At 38.7% G+C, this 18,482-nt stretch overlaps 1 protein-coding gene across 1 annotated transcript in view; it reads left to right on the forward strand.

Moving 5' to 3' along the window:
• Positions 1–683: 683 nt before the first annotated feature.
• The window catches only part of LOC132905696 (carboxypeptidase N subunit 2-like), a 37,073-nt gene continuing 19,274 nt past the window's right edge, over positions 684–18,482 (forward strand). The window contains exon 1 of the mRNA XM_060957275.1: positions 684–1,822. The gene's annotated coding sequence lies outside the window, so the exon portion shown is untranslated. The remainder of the gene's footprint in view (positions 1,823–18,482) is intronic.

An 18,482-nucleotide genomic window follows, 5' to 3' on the forward strand; every position in this document is an offset into this window, starting at 1 on the left:
CGCTTATATTCCCCTGAAATTATGTGAGAATGACTTTGGCAAACAGCCAACGTTCCGCGGACTGTGCGGAGACAACATGTACGGAGCAACGAACTTTAGGAAGCATCACTTCGGACAAGATTCTTTCTAGTCGTCCAGATTTTTAATAGTACAACTTATTGGCAGAATACGATGCTTCCTTTTTCCTCTTGTAATTTCAATTATTGTAGGTTATGTTAAGCAAATAGTGTAGATACTTTTCTTGCCTTCTTGCTTATTGCAATAAAAATAATTAGTAATCAATTTCTTAAGAATTATACAAACATCACTAGATTACAGAGAAACAATCATGAAAATTGTTTTCGAGATTATCATGGCTTTCGATAAGAAACCAAAGATTTCGCTTAACCACCGGTTATTAGAGGCATTGTTCCTCCAACGGAAGCGGTCATAATATTCCCGGTGTACACGTTACGAATGTGTGAAGAGATAAAGTATTCTCAGTAGTGTGCTCGGAAACATTCTTAACATGGCACGCGATCAGCCGTAGCCACGAGTATTCAGTTAATTCCACGCAAGTGGTTGCTTTTGTGCCATCAGCGGCGTAACGGCATTGTTACGATAAAATGAAATTACTCGTATGCGAGTATCATCAAGCGACGTTGAAACTCTTCAATGGAATGATCGTAAGGCGGCTGTGGCTGTAATTCAAGCCGCGACGTGCATCGTTCTTCAGGCAGGACCGATTGCATCGATTTCCCGCGACGCAGCGGTCGATTTTGAATTGTAATTACCGCATTCATCTCGCGTAGCACGTAGCACGCTTAAGCACACTGCAACGGCAACATACATGCCGCATCCCGGTGCATCTACATAGATGTAATCCGTGGACCGGTAACTTTGTTGGAAGTAATTTTCGCCGAGTAAGAATAATTTCGTGTTCACACGTCGCTTGGAGCTTTCGTCAGTCGAAGTTAGGGCGCTGTCTAGGCTGGAGGTTAGGGTTGGCTGGAGTCGAGAGAGGAGCCATGGAGGTTTGGGGTTAACGGTATGGTGGTACTGGCGACGACGGTGGTGGTGGTGGTGATGGTGGTGGTATGGTATGATAGTGGTGGTGGAAATGGTGGTGGTGAGAGAGCAACTGCGCAGATCCCAAAGTCTTTCAGCCGCGAGTACGTAGGCAAACTCCGATTCAGTAAGGACTGACTGTTCCCGTTTGCAGTGCAGCTCGAAATCTCAGGGAGAAACCGCGGTCTTTCGTCCTCTCTTTTTCCTTCTCTTTCTCTTTCTGTCTCTGTCTTCCTATCTTTCTATCCACTCTGTCTTTGTTTTCCGTCTGTACCATCCTACTCTAGCCATCCACTCTGCTTCTCTCGCGTCTTTTGTTGTTAGTTTCCCTCACCGCGGCAAAGTACGTGCTTAACTTTTTCCGTTTGACCGACTGTCTGTCTGTCTCTGACACGAAGTTCGTGGCACGAACTACTGTTTCGATTCTTTTTCGAAGCCAGTCCGGTACACGCTAGATTGCTGTTCGCGGACCAATGTACTACACGAGCGAGCGGGGCTCGTGTCTCGCGCAAATTCCGACTGTTCCCCATGGTTAGTCACGTGGCTGGCCAGTGATTCGAGGAAATCTGGTTGGCTTCGTTTCGGGATACCGTACGAACGGTGCGTTCCGGATGAAAGGTGCGTGTGCCAGTTGATCAACGCTCGTTCGACCGTTCGACTCGGCTCGTGCAACTGGGAATCGAAGTCGCGAGGACGTGTGTGCAAAATCGACGGTGGACCGCAGGTCGATGTGCACAACTCTGGAGAGACGTACTGAAACTCCACGTCTGTCGGTGTAAGTATACCTAGCCACCCTTTTCTTTCACGCTGACAATGAGTCACGGACGTATCCGCCTCTGGCGGCGAGTCAGCTGTACGCCAAATAAAACGATTGTTTTTCTTTTCTCACGTAATCATATAAAATAAATTTACACGTGTTCTGTTTTGTTAAATGTAATTGTAATTCTATTTCGTTGGCTTCTTTTGTTACTAAGAGTGTATTTATATGGTTCCAAAAGATCTCAAAGCAATCGTTTGCCAAAGAATAGTTCAAAGCTAAAGACTAATTTATAGAAAATCGAACTACGAAATTTTTGTATATGTTATAAACAATTGTTGAGTTGAATGTAATTATAAGTAACTATTTATTCCTATCGTTACAAAGGGCGTATTTATACGGCCTCAAAGGTAATCATCAATAACTATTTACTAAAGAACAGTTAGTATTTATTTGTCTCAAAGGAAAATCATTTGCCAAAAGCGTATATATACATTTTCTTTAGTATAGAATCATCTTTATTTACATTTACATCCATTATACTATAATTAATTATACGAATATATTTTTATTATATTAACAAAAATAATATCAACTTGCATCGAATAGTACCGTAGTAAAAGAGTTAACAACGTATTATCACATTATAAATTATTCATTCTTTACATTGAAGATTTGAATTAATTGTTATAAGAGATTAATTATACTTTATCTCGTTTACCGAGCGTATTTTAATGTATCGGCTACATACGTAGCTCTATCCCCTCGTAACGACCTTTCAGAGCCATTAACTTATTAAAAGATTAATAATCATGTAATATACATTATACGATGGTAGAATGATTTATAAAATTAATTTTCATATGATAGTGTCCACAAATAGGACGTTTCATCCCCTACATGATAACCAACGGCAAAATTCGATTCAGCAACACCTGCCGGTGCAGGGCGTCGATATTTTATTCGAGCAACAAACCCTCGCTGCATCGACGACGCGATTAAGATCTCCTTAACCGGCGGCAATTTTCGATGAACGATCAAACAGGCGCGGGAACGAATATTATTACCAGGCAAAGGTTAATATGATTTCGCAAAAATCCGTGGTCACAAAAGCCGGCACGGTTCAATGGTTTATCGTTAAACGTGAATATAACTGCAGGCAACGGGTGAATCGAGCCAGCCAGTCACCGATTCCGTGGACTGTTAAATATATTACATCGCCTCTATCGCGAGAAAATATATAAGCTCGAACTTCATAATTATTATAATTTCCTGACCCGTTTTGCGCTTAGATCGAACTGATATTGTTAGCGAAATTCTGCAAGTTACAAGTACTAATAAATACCATTACATAACGGTAACTACAAATAAAGTTCTGCAATAGTTAATTTTAGCAAGATAATTGAGGGGATCGTAACGAAAGCGAATGAAAAATTATAAAAATTATTTATGCAGCGTATGTCTATAATCTAAAACCTGACACTTGTCGATTCACTAAATTTACTAGTCAGTAAATTATAGTGCAAGAGAGCTCCGATATCGAGAGAGTGGAAGAGGGGATGGTCGACCGTACAGGGAGATGGAGATATACTTCTAATCCTGATAACTCTCTTTCACAGGGGTGGAACCCGTTAATGAAATGCACCCTTACCCCGTTCTCTGGATATTACTATTTTTCCATGGAAAAGCCGGCCGAAAATATTCTTGGCGATTATTAACATCGGCTTATATCGCGCTGCCAGGTATTAAATACGCGACGGAATGCGCGTTTCCGACCTTCCCTTTCTTCCGTCCTTCGCGTTGTCTCTTCCCCTTTTTCATTAATCCCTCCATGGAATTAAATTGTTGCCCGTGTTACATGGTGGTTAACGGGAAAATCGGTGAAATTAGAGGACTTTGGCGCGGTGAGACGATACTCCTCCAAGTAGTCTCGGCAAAGTTCATAAATCATGCGTGCGTCCACTTGCTCCTCATCGACAAACACTTGCACCCGTGCCACTTCTGGTTCGAATGTCTGATTAATAATGTCCGATGTGTACTCTATGCGAAGCAAATTGCCTTGGTCTCGCGGAATTGCGTTTAATATCGCGACGGGAAGGTTCTCCCCTTCCGACCACCGATCTTCATCGTCGAACATGCTCGTCCTATTGTTTGCCTTTCTTGCTCACCGTCTATTTGGACCTCGTTCTTTACTTGGAAACAACGAGTCGTAATGTTTAATTAAATAATAGTTTAGAAATGATTTCGTTTAATTGAACGTGCTGTTTAGTACTGTTGTTAAATTAAATATCGAATACTATGTTGTCAATAACAGTACGGTATTGGAATAATAGTACGTTCAATAAAAATCTCATTTGATGATAGTAATACTGAATGAAAGTATATTTTTAAGTACGTTAATATGTAAAAAGATCATAATGGAAATGCTACATAAAAATAAAACATTTTGTTATAGTATTTTTAAAGGCTTCTATCTTTCCTATATTTTTCCAAGATTTTTACGGGAAATGAAACGATTTGTGGATACGTAAATATTTGATGTTTAATACACGGTCACTACTGTACGACTGGAGACATTTTTTTCTACGCGAAAAAAAATAAATCCACAAGGTAGAATAAAATTTTGTCAGGTTCGATGATATCGCGAATTAATTTCTCTGTATATTTGTATTATTTTTATATTTCCTACGCTTGATAATTGGCAAGGTATCAAGTGATTCACTTTTGCAATTCGTTTTATTAGTTGAACAGTGTAATCGTTTTAAGGAGATTTTGTTGGGATTTTTGGGTTTGATATCGCTCGATTTTTATCCATGGAATCGCATTAAATTTATCGTCCATTGCAATAACGACTGTCGAACAATTAAAAGGAAAAATATGAATTTGATACTTGAAAGAATAAAAAAACAAAAATGAAATACATAAAAATGCATTTACTGAGAACGGCTCTCGCGAAACACTTCAACTTTTCTTTAAAATCGTTTTTTATATCATTGATAATTTTACATTCTACATCTTTATATCTGACGCTCGATTAATTTTTTTTATACTGTAAACATAAGGATAAAACTGATGCAATTATTTAAGAGCACCCCCAACAAATTGTAAGAGATATTTTGAATTTTATCTCTTAATTTATTATCGTAGAAGAATAAGCTATGGTAAATAATCGCTTTTTTAAATTGAGAAACAACTTTACTATCCACAATGTAAGCCACAAAGCTTAATCGCCTTAAAATTAATGAAAAATATACGAAAGTTATGGATCGTATTGATCAAACAAGATTACTAACACTTAACATGTAAAAAATATTCGATCGTGAACTTATAAAATCAAATAATTCTTCCAATCTGCAAATCTACCGGGAATCCATTCTGTCCAATTAAAAACAGTAAGCTCTCGTTGCAAACAAAGCCAGCAGATTTCACACAATTAAAGCGGAGGTTTGAATGCAGCGTCCGATACGATTGCTTTCGAATCGATCTCCGAGAATTGGAAGAGTCCAGAACGAGCTCTCTAGTCTCGCAGTAAGACTAAAGAAACGGATTCAAGGTATGATTATCTGGAATCTCGCGCTTGTTTCGTCGTTGATGTTTTTATCGTTAGAGGTAAAATACGATAAAAATACGGGGAACGGAGGAATGAGATAAAAATTGCGAGACAGGGAGGGTAAGAACCCCCCGAGAAATTTTAATAACTGCGAGGGATATCGGCCCTGGCTACTTTTTCGAACCCGGAATGGTCGATCGACTTCCAACTCACTCGTGGTAAATCACACAACTCTAACACCTGGCCTCTGTGTGTTCTTCGCTCATGGATGAACGCATTCGCCTCGTGCACGCTCTGCACTCTGATTAGTTTCCTCCTGGTTGGAGAAAAGGTATTCCTGAGAGCGATCGCATTTAAAAACCGTGGCCTGTGAAAATGGGCCACAAATGCGCCGGGCAAAAAGGCCCGAAGGGGGCGAGATGAAAGTGCACCGAGACAGTTTATGTCCGCGTAGGAATTTTTCGCAGCTTCCAACCGAGCGGCAGCGCCGTGTTGCATCCGGCAGAGAGGGATGAAAGGAAGAAGCGTTTTCACTGTAGTTATAAACGTAGGACGGAATAGATGCATCGTGGCTTCTTCTTACGCCGTGTATTCAACGTTGTTCGTAAACAGTGAGACGATTGTCAACATTCAACTACCACTCTATGATTTTCTTACGAACACTGCTTGTAAACTCATATACAGTTTTCGAAATTTATGAAAAATATTTTATGTATCTACTATACAGTATTTACAAGTATTTTGGTATAAACGCTTTAGGGGCGAAAATTCTCTTCCATTTTGTGAATCAATTAGAAATCGGGTAATGCTTTGTTAAAAGGATTTTAGATTGTCGAAAAGGTCGCAAGGTGAATGCTATTACTTGTTTTTTATTCAAGATATAAATCTTCTTTGTTTGCGCTGTTGGAAGTGAAGGAGGTTTTGATGGATGTATTTAGCCGTTGTCGAGTATTACGAGAATGAAAACGAAAAAAGAGAATAGGATTTCAATGGTGTTTGATACAGGATCAGGAAGATTTGTTGGAAGGTATCGGAAATTTGTAGTTGATTGTTCAAGATTTATTGGTAAATATAACGGTATATAGCGCCAAGGGTATTTAAAGTGTCATAGGATTTGCCATCTATGATACTCTTTTCTAGTACGTTCGATAACTTTTATAAAAAATTCCAAGTGCGAAAAATAACATTGATTGAACTTATACTGTTTTCATAAAAAACTAGTTCAAGGTACTTATATACTGAAATACGTACAACTTTTGACAAATAACAAGGATACTTAATTTTCTAACTCGTCTGTATCTTCAGCCAGTACCCAATAAAAAAACAGAATAGCAATAAAAAGGACCGGTCTTCAGAGAAAATCTGATTGCATCTTTTTTTGCACGTGTCCGTTCGTAAACTCAATTATTCGTTCCTTTGTCGACTTGATCGAAGAACAAGAGGGGCGTGGAAAAAAGAAATATCGGCGGCGGCGGTAAGGGACGTAAGTAGCAAGGAAGTCCACCTGGTGTCCCTTGATGCATCCTCGTTGGAAGGCATTTGCTTGTGGCTATTGACGCTGCCTCGCCTCTCGACCGGAGAGGAGATTGTATTCTCGCGAGCGGTCGAATTAAGCGGTCGTAGGGCGCGAAGCACGGTGGAAAAGCCGGAGGGCTATAAATACAAGGATAGGGGAGGGTAGGTGAAACGGAGGTGGAGAGACAGTGTCCTCGGCACAATGCGTGCCGCACCAATCCTATTTTCAGAGATACACATCTCTCCCTCCATTCGAACGGAGAGAAAAAGCGCGAGACAGAAATGAGAGCGGGTAACTCAGAAAGAGAGAGAGAGAGAGAGAGAGAGAGAGAGAGAGAGAGAAAGAGTGCGAATAGAGGACACGAAGAAATAGAGGATGGATAGGGACCTAACCGCTTTATCCCCGCGTCGAATCGTTTCTTCGAGGTGGCTGCAGCTGTCTCGACGCTTCTTTAAAGTCCATCTTTCTCTGACTTCAACATCCGATCCCCGGGAACATTAGAAATGTAGAGTACGCGATCAAGGATGCCGAAATCGTCGTTTCCGTCCCCGAGACACCCGTTCAATCGCTCTTAATGCCTTTCAGTGCACGCTGCGCGATTCGTTTCCGTTTTTCATGGACGTGAGTATTTTCGTTCGTGCGTACGAGCATCGAATTCTTCGGAGCAGGCTACAAATCGACGCTCGTAACGTGAATTTTGTTAAAGTATACAAATTAACGATGAATTAATGATTAGAGGAAAAGCTTGTGTTCATTTCATCAAATCATGTTTTGGTAAGCTTGCTTCTTTGTGTAATATTTTGAAGCAAATGAACATATATAGACACATAAAAAGAGAAAACGATTTCGTAGCACCTAAAATACCGCACGATATCTGAGAGTCGCGGCGCTACCTGTTGTTCATGGAATCTCTTCAAATAGCTAGCAGTCTCTTATATAGAAGGAAGTCTTTATCAAGAGGGACAGAACGAACGACTTCATAATTGAAATTATTTCCACGTCGGTGTTGTGGGTGAGATCTCGTTCCGTAACAGATTTCGCTGTTTTCACTTGTCTTTACGTCCATGTTACACACACACACACACACACACGCGCGCGTAACTCGTTCATTCACGCGTGCACACAGGCACACGTAAATACACGTGAGAAACTCGATAAGGGAAGATTTATCGGCGAACTTGCCGTATATAGAGAACGTACACATACGTTTTAACTGTTACGGCAGTTCACAGCCACTTTTCGCGGCTGGTGTCCTACGATTTAAGTTTCAGGAGAACGGCAGAGGCAGACGAGGATAGGTTCTCCCGTTGGTGAACTTGTACCTTGCACTTCAACTTTATGCACGACACTTTGAAGGGCGGATATCGTGTTTGCCTTTGTTACCAACTTTGTTTGCCGACTGGCTTTGTTTACAGCCCTCTAGGTGGTAGGTCACGGCTCAGGAAATCCACTTGAGAAAGATTTCTTTTGTCTACGGCAACTGCGCCATTAATTGACTCGGGGGCCCACAACAAACGAGTCTCCGCGTATTCTACCCCCGTGGAACAATGCGATTACTTACCACACGACCAACAACATTGTGGAATCGAACAAAGGAATCGGAAAGAATCTCATGGGAACATACGCCCTGATAGCCAATAAAATAGCCGCGAGCAACGTACATCTTGCGGTTTTGTAAATTAATCGTTCGCTCTAATACGATCTTTTTTGGAGAGAAGGGTGCTTTCTTTTCTTGTTTTCTTGAGGCTTCAAGATGGTGCATTGTGCATTGTAGACGATTGTTCAGCCAGCACATGAATCTTTAAAAGTATGTAGCTGATAAAATTCGTCATGTTGAATGTTCGTACATTAGTGATGGAGAACTGGTAGGATAAAAAAAAAAAGGATTAAAGTATCGTTTCAGGGCATACTAGAATTGGTTGATCGTTGGAAGTATGATAACCGAAAGGCTGATTATACAGTAACAATTGTTCAAAGCAAACAAGCAAATTATGCATGCGTGCATTTATTTATAAATATAGCAGTGCTATTTTTCAGCATATCGTAGAAAATTGGTACTATCGAAACTAGTACTTTATGACTATGACACTGGAAATTTCTTCGTATTTAAATACAATTAGGGAATTCTCAACAAAAATTATCAGCAAACAATTTACATAAAAAACATTGAAACGTAAAATTCAGTTAAAAATCCCATTAAAATCCAGCGACTATAACGTAAAAGCAACATACATTGTATTCGCAGAGTCATAAATTCATATTTAACGCGATAGTAAAAACCGAAGCGGTAAAAAGCCCGCCGGTATTCCGGCTTTGGGCCGCAAAAAAACTAAGACGCGCCACCGTTGTCAGATAACGGAAAATAGAAGTTGCTTGTTTCGCTCGTATTGCGGAACGTCAAACGCAACAATGGGGCATTAACGTTTAAAAGCGGGACAACAATGAAAGATAGTAATTATTTGATAATAATCGACGATACCCATCGACTATCTGTCTACGATGTGTCGTTTGCGCGACAGCATTAAAAGGGAAAGAAGCAACGCGTTTAATCTCCGGTTTCCCGTAACCGCAACAAACTAATCGAACAGCCCACAAAATGCACCTGTAATTGGATCCACTGCATCCTGACTGACAGATGGACGGTATTCCGTGTTTCGTATGAAAATAGCTGGCAAAAAAAGAAAGGGAAAAGAAGAGAAGAATGGAAGGTTCTGAAGACGAGAGACAGGAAGTTCTCGGGAAGACAGGAAACAAAGTGCGGTGAGAATGGCAACAGAGGGAGAAAGTTTGTAGTTACACTTTTAAGACGAAGGCACACCAAGATTTTCTGCTGCTTCAGTCATGGAACTTGTCTTATTAGATGTTTAAGACTGTCTACTTGGACGTGTTTAGTAACAGTATGAATAGAAGAAGGTTCAGAGTCATGATTTTTATATTTATGGTTGGTATGATATGAATTTTATTCTAATGAAAGAAATTATATTTAGCTAACTACTTTTTAATTTAGTTGTAACTTTTCATATTTTTATCCGAAGTTACTGAGTTGAATAAGGGGAGGAATATTTGTTTGATAGTTAATTTGTTATAACTTTGATACTGTTATTCAGTTTTAACGAATTAAATAAAGAAATGAAATTTATCCAACATGAATACCAAAGAGGAATTATATTTGCATCCTTAAAGTGATAATCAATTTGCTACCCTTTTTTACACTTACAATCTCATTCTGAAATGTACATGAAACGTGAAATGAAACATGAAATTTACATGGAAATGAATCTTAACTTTTCACATGACAGCTAATCTATTAAAGAAGAAATTTCAGGAAAAATTTATTACGGTAATATATCAGGAAAACAACACGTCATATTAATTCGCAGAAAGAACCGGGCAGAAAAGCTGTTCGCCGAAAGGATTTACCATCACCCAATTGTACATAACTCAAACGTTATAGCTTCATTTTTATACATCGGCTTACATCGAAGCACGAAGTAACGACATTGTAACATTTACCGAATTAAACCGGCACTCTAACACCCATAGCTTCCCTCATCGTAATTTTTTCGTCATACAAACGCTTCCGTTCCCCGCTGTAAATCACAGCGTGGAACGTCGTACGCGTGAACGTTCCTATATTTCATCGCCGATAAAAACTGGACTTATCGAGCGTAGAATAAAAACGAAGAAAGGGGGAAAAGGAAACGAGAGAAAATCACCCAGGGAATTAACATTCGGGTCGTAAAGTAAATCATACGGCGTAAAATTAGGGGCCGTTAAAAACTCCTCCCTCGAAACGTTCGGGCGATACATGGAAAAAATGGCTGGACGATGAAACACGATAAATCCGTGACTTCTAGACCACTCGGATTGCATACACCGTGGATCTAAATTCGCGGTACAGATGAAATCAGACAGATTATATAGATGAAAGTGAGACGAAAATAATTCCACGTGTACGTGATTCCTATAATTGCCAATTAGACAAAAATAAACAATTGATAGAATGTTGTCCTATATGCAAAAACAAGTTAAAAGTAAAATTGTTTCGTTTAAGGTTTTGTTGTGAAGAAAATAGAGTTTGAATATGTTTACACGTACTAAAAATTTTTTTAAAAATTAATTTTCTCCGGAACGAGTTTGAACGAGTAAATTCTGTCCTACATCTCTGATTTATTTTTACATACAGAATAACCTCCTATGAATCGTCTATTATTAGTTACGTATAGTTAAGAATTAGACAAATTCACGCCATAAAATTTCTCTAATTTACACGATAAGTTGACCCATAATATAGTGTATACATTATACATGTTGTCCAGAAGAGCAAATAAAGAAGTTTGAATGCACAACTAACGTTGTCATCGGCGATTAATGCAATGTTAATTAGCCGTGTCTCGCAATGGGGTGCGTACCGTACCAATTATATCGCGGTTGTATTAGTACCGTTTTTCGTTCAGGCTTCGTAGCCTGTTGCGATCGAAACGCTGCTAAATAATTCAACAATATAGTTGCAGCATTACCAAGCTAGCGCACGCTGGCTGATAAAGAGTTGAAAATCACGGAACGGGTGGAAAAAAGTGATTTTTTCAGCGGGAAGCCGGCCGCGAGACTATCGATTGCGTCTTGAAACGCGCGTACGACGACACGCGGAGCGGATTACGCCGGAAAGACGCGTCGCGATCACGTTACCATGCAAACCAACTTAGCACTCTGTCTGTGCGGCGGCATTTTCGATCTCTCAAGGCAGCAGGATGTCGTAAATATTTGTTGTTCGATGGAAAAAAGAGAAGAAGAATAAAAGAGCAACGATTCTTTCGTGGAATGGGGGTCGTGATTAATATTCATTAGAAATGGGGAAAAAAGGACAAAGGAGGGAAATACAATAAAAGGGAAAACAGGGGGGCAAACGAGGAGAAGGATAGAGGCGATCACTGAAAGAGGCACTCGCGCGTCGACAATAAAAATGATATCGCGCACAGTATGAAAAGCAAAGGGTGTGACTGGTAGACGACGGAGGTTGTGGTCGTAGTACGAGCATGCAGCCGGCTCGAGAGAGGATGAACGAACGGGGAACTCGCACGGATTCTCTACGGGTATCTTTAATATCTTTAATCCACACCCCTACGCGGGAACGCTGAACGGAGGAAGTATGCATGTGCACAGAGAGCACCCCGTGCTATACATCGTACAGAGAGATCGTAGACATGCTCACGGGGGGTGAGCTCCTCTGTGTTGAGCTACGCAGGCGCGGTTTATCGACTGCCGCATATATATACACGGAAGCAGAGAGAAAGAGAGAAAAGAGCGAGAAAAGCGTTTCGTTTCGTTTCGTTTCGTTTCGTTTCGTTTCGCAGTAACCCGAACAATTTCTCTAGCCGTGCAGGATCCTCCTCTCTCTTCTCTTTGTTCGTCCACCGTTCGTCTCGGCTCCGGATATTTGTCCGGATTGCAATTGCACGGGGCTTTTTCCTACTCGTTTTCCACCCCCTCGTGGGACACCACGCTTCTCCGCCTTTGCTTTCTTCGGTAGTTCTTCTAATGCTCTCGCCTATTTCCCCTGTTCTTTTTCGGTGTCCTTCTTTGCTACCTCCAACACCACTCTCTCCTCGGTTTTACGCGACGTTTTCCTTCCTCTGGCATCGTCTCGATCTCCGCGTAAAGCAATATTTCACAGAGAATGGACGCGAAGTCCAACCAGGAGTTTACGATACTGCGGTAAAATCGTTTCGAGATGCTCGATGACCGATCAAGCGGCGGCATCCCTTCTCGAAATACGAATCGAACAGAGGTAGCTATCTGCTTGGTTTTTTGTCTGAGTCTACGTATATACAGGGTGTTCTGTAAACAGAAGGGGGATGAACAATACGCTTATAAAATATATAATATCGCGTGTTTTCTCTTATTTAATACAATAGACATAAACGTAAATAAAAATACTAATCTACAAAGGAATCCCTTAATACTCCGACAAATATTCAAACTTAATTTTCTCTAAAACAAAATCACGTGTAAAAAAAATGTGTCTTCTACGTTTTCTGCTTATTTTTTAAATTACCTCTTCCCATTTGTATCACCAGTTAAAAGACATCCTATATACATATAGATACAAGCGCGTGTTAGAGAGAATGAGTCGCGAACATTGCGCATCCAGTCCTTTTCTTTCGAGACCATTCGCATCCCCTGGCTCTATCAGGATACCAATTTCGCTCGAGTTCCACGCAGGGCTGATGTCGAGTCTCGTGATTTGCATAATTTTCTGGCAACCACTGGGAAGCATCTTCGAACGGGAGCGCGGATGACTTGGACGACGGGGCTGAATAACGTTTTCGACGGACCTCCTCGTTTTCTCTCAGCGCGCCTGTTGATCGTTTTATGAAAATTTCATGACACGGCCATCGTGACAGGATGGATCGTTCGACCTCCTCGTAATACCTCTTCGCTCTGTACGCGTTATAATATTCGATCTGGGTTAGAGAGGGTTCATTACGAAAATCGCCGAGGGCGATTGCCGCAATCGTGCGCGCCTTTTCGATTATATCGATATAGGATGGGCCTGTGTAGGTATAAATCGCGCGGGAAACATCTGTCCTCCGGCGTAGAAATTCCAGCCGCCTTCCGTTCCCTCAAAAATATTGCCCTTCTCCCATGACCACTCGGTAGGACCGGTAAATTAATAGCCGTTCGGTTCGTTAAACGGCGTTAAATCCGAGGGTGTTCGCTGTCGAACCTCTTATTCGAACCTTGTAACGAGTTATCGGGGGCCATTTCGAATCGAGCAGCTGTCTCTCGAAAATGTAAATGTGCCTGGTATTTATTGTTTCCACTCCCTTTTTCTTCTTCTCCGCCTTCTTCTTCTTCTTTTTTCTTCGTCCAAGGGTTCGTGACCATCGAAGAGAGACCACATGCAGAAAATTTCCTTTTCTCCAAAAACTCTCTCCCTTCGTTATTTTTATTCATTAGAAACAAGAACTGCCCCTGTTGAAAGAATATGCGTCGTAATTAAGACAACGTTAGTAATTAATAATTTTCGTTATTAGAATTCTCTGCCGTCTCTCAATTTCACGAAAAAAGATATAAAATATTAAAAGCTTCAATTTAACTGGATTGAATTTAACTCGATGGTCAGGGAGTGCATTCTATTCTCCAGCTGTCAAGTCGAAGAAGGAAAATCCCTTACGAACAGGTGATAGACCAGGGACCAACAGGTAGGAATCCGGGTCCATCGGTGCGGGTCAAGAAATGCATAAATTAAAGTAGGAGCGCGCGCTAAAGGGTCCACTTCCCTGGCTGAGAACCTGTAATTTATTCTCGACGACTACGTCGTCGTTCAACGAGGCTAAGAGGACTATTCATTAAGACGAGCCAGCGTTTGCTTAAAGCGAGAACCGTTCTCATCTTGGTTTTACCGATTTCGTGGCTCTCGATTTGGGTCTAGTATTTTCTTTTTTTTCTTTTTTTTCCTTGGTTCTTTAAGTTTTTTAACTCTCGATAATTTCGTTTGACTTGGAAGTTACACGAATCCTGTGTCTGCATTGAGTTAGGCGAAATAAACTGTTGCTAAACTTTCAGAGATATATATATATATATATCATACTTACGAACCTATTGAAACTGCTTCAGTGCGGAATTGGAAATTTATAAAATGTGATTAATTTTAGTTAGCTTTTTTGATTTGAATTTAACAATTTTTATTTTGACAATTAAATTTAGAATTTATAGTCTACAATCAAAGAAGAAAGTGATGTTTATTAGCATTATTTGCTACTAATCATTAATTGCCTATTAATTTCTACATTTTGATAAAATCATATATCGTTACCATAAATTTACTGAAATTTGTACTAAACAATAGTTAAAAAATCTTATATTTTTCGAGATATTTAGATGGAACACTCATAATAGCTAGCTCGATATACCAATCGTATAATTCACCTCACATTGACTATCAGCAATGTATCTTAATTTAAAAATTAGTACGAAATAATTACATATTGGCTAGAAAGCATATGAATCAAATCGGCCTATGGGATTATAAGGGTTAATTCTAGTAAATGCAAAATCTGTTTCTGATACAAACGTAACGGCGTATTATAAAGCAGACAGGCTCTGAGAATTATTACGTCTAAAATATCGATAATAATCCATGTGACAAATTAATTCGTTTTTTTCCCTTTTTTACTTGATCAATTGAAATAAAGAAATACATACATATGTTTAACGAAATATGCGTGCAAAGACCATTTATCTTCAAGGTATAAGGCATTGTGGTCTATCTATGATTATTTATGGGTCTCTACAAAGAAAGAGGAATTCATCGTATCAATCATACGATGTATCTATCGGTGTCAGAACGATAAACAGAAAGGTTGTCTAAAGATGAAAGAATGCTATGAGATAATCTATGTAGCCTATCTTTAGAGATTAGGTCTAAGGAGATGGGTTCAGCTGTTTCTAAAAATGAACGATGGATACTTCGAACATTTATTGTAGAATGAAGTTTTATAATGTCCGACTAAATGGAACCTCTTGTTACTTTGGGACGAACAATTTTTATATTCAGTATTTTTATTAAATATTATTCTTAGTTAAGTATGTTGTTATTCAAGTGTCTTTAGAACTTGGAATAACCGTTTTTAGAGCTATACCTTTTAACTTTTTAATACTTATTATTATCACGTCGTAATATTTTACCATAATATGCCATTTTTGTGCCAACAAGCGATCTATTTATAATAATTGCCCCTATTTATTTAGAGTGGGGGAAAGAAAATATTAATAATATATAAACAAAATATTATAAAGAAAATATTAGAAAAATTGTGACATACAATTGGTCCTAATTTTCGTCTTTCTTTTCGTAAGGAAAAGAAATTCCAATTACAAAGGCTTAACTAGGGAAAGGTGTAATAGAGCGAATATTTCAAATGGATGAAATCTGCGATCTGTTTAGCCAGGAAATATCAATAACGGATACCGATCCGTTGTTGGTTTTACACGAATAACAAACAATCCCGATTTCGTGCAAAGTGTCCAATGATATTAACGTTTAATCAGTTAGTGTATACGCTAGATCTAGGGTAATTGCTATACTGGAGCATTTATAACATCACGTTCTTTCGGTTTCGTGTACACAACGTACGTGGCTCATGCATATTCGCGTTTTAGCGATAAGCAATAACGAGCACCTTTAATTTCGCTATGGATTCGAATAAAGCGAGATAGAAAGGTATTTTCAATTCATAACGACTGTGTTTTCATTTGCATCGTTCTGTTACGTTGTAAGAGTAATAATTAGTTTCTAAATTGCAATTATGTTACGAGTGCAGTACGAGTTGCTGTTCTCCCGATGGAGATCTCGTGAATTTAAAGGGAATTTAATTTCTTTCTTTCACGTTTTGTTCCAATTCATATTGTGATGTCATCGTGAAGTAACAGATTTTAAATTAAAGTGATTAAATGAATATCTAAAATCTTGCATAAATTATAAATTCAGATCGATAACTCTTGTATATCTGCTAAAACATTTATTTAATCTTTAAATCGAAATAAAATACTTTTACCTTAATCCGTGTTCGCAATGCGCGACACATTTTATATAATTTAAATGGATTTTATAGTTATAATTCATATCTCTAAATAATCTTCTATTTGTTCAAATGTGAAAAATCAAGAAACTCATAGCACCTCACGCATCTATTATACCTACATCAAATTGTAATTTTCCAGTTTGCAATTTTGTAAAAATCTTGCATTTTGTTAATTCTGTACATGATTATCATCCCAAAATTTCACAACTTTTCTTTCTTTTAAATACAAAGAAATATATTAGCCAAATTACACTGTTCAACAAATTTTTATTTTTTTCCGATTTTGCAAACTTCGGTAGACGCGCACTTTTTGTACAATTTTTTGAACTATACGCGAGTCTGCAAACCGTTTTTTCTTCAATGTTCAATGCTACTCAATGCTGGTGTGTAATGGTCGCGCACATTTAGCAGGCAAGGCAACCGCTAATGTTGAGTACCACTGCCACCGCAGCGTGTGTTGTCAAACTGTTTCGTTTTTTTATTGGAATCAGAACATAATTTTCTAGTTTTTCTTGATGCTCTCCTTAGAAAAAATGTCTGTTCTATCGCGTGTTATAGCTATAGTTATAGCTAGATTTTGTGTTGAATCTTTACTTTTTTAAATAAACTGAAAAATGTAAGCAAAAATGATTCATTTTATGTGTTATTTTCACTTTTATCATTATTTAAACATATTCAAATGTTTATAATGCAATGACAATACAATATTGTAAAAGCACATAATGTCTGCAAAATTGAAAATTTGCGATCTTTTCTTTTAGATGGATTTTTTCGAAAGCTATAGGTTTCAGGAAAAAACGGTTTAGAGATTCGTGTTTAACTCGCAAAAGTGTTCTAAGAGGCAAAATTTCTTTACATGTAATAGAAATATTATATATAACAAAGTAAATATTAAAAAAGTATTTAAAAGTAAATATTACATATAACAAGGATAAACCATCGAAATTTGCGCAAAAATAGTTAAAAAAGTAAATATAAAAATCTTTGAACAGAATCTGCCTCAACTTTGTAAATTTTGTCATATTAATTCGAAAGAAATTCAAAGACTATGTACACATGTGGCAACAGAAGACGCTGAGAAAGCATAACCTTCGAGTAAATTAAATAACTCACGAGTGCCTCGCGTGTCGCATCAATTTGCATCCTGTTATTATTCCAACGGAACGATCAACTTCCGAACAACAATGTTACAAGTTCACGGACCATTAAGCGAGCAAATGAATTTTACGTACAAAGCGCGTCGTATCGCGTATACGTAGAATTTTACCCATCCCGACAACCTAGTTCGAAGTTAGTCGTCGCTTAATGACTTTTCTTTTGACGCGGCAAGAAAATGGAGCGTGTTGTGGATTATCACTCTCGTTCCGCCAAAAATTGCGCTTAATGACTTTTACCGCCGCCTCTGTGGCGACGGAGATGCCCGAATACGAGCCCAAAGCATCTATTACCTCCTTTATATTCGCTGCTGGTCAAAGATTTTCATTTTTACGATGTTATATACCATAAAATAATTTTACGTACAATACATATTTTTTATACTGCGAGACTTTATATATGTAAAACCCACGTAAAAAGCATTATATACGTAAGAAACACCCCTCCTTTATAAGTATTAGGATTCCTGCTGATCTCATGCAATACATTTCTGATAAAGTACACCAAGTTTGCGATAATCTTTCATAGGATTTTATTTGACCTTTTTATAGGGTATACAACGATTTTTTGCAGTGAATGTATGTGATATACGCAGAGAACGTGTTAAAGAGCATTCGATGACATTCGAGACGTGTAGGATGAATAGGGATCTTGTATAAATTGAGATTGCTGCCTACAAAAATTAGAACCATTCATTGCTCACATAGACAGATGCTTATTTGTCACTACAAGAGGCGTGAAACGCGGTCATGGAGCATAATGATTCCTCCAATTTGGTAAATTGAGCCGACTGCGTTTCTTTTATATTTGTGGAGCTGAAACTCGAAGTTTTTTTTAGGACGAGAGAGAAAGAAACTTATGAGGACAAAG

The sequence above is a fragment of the Bombus pascuorum genome, chromosome 3 (assembly GCF_905332965.1).
Source record: "Bombus pascuorum chromosome 3, iyBomPasc1.1, whole genome shotgun sequence".
Classification (NCBI taxonomy): Eukaryota; Metazoa; Arthropoda; class Insecta; order Hymenoptera; family Apidae; genus Bombus; species Bombus pascuorum.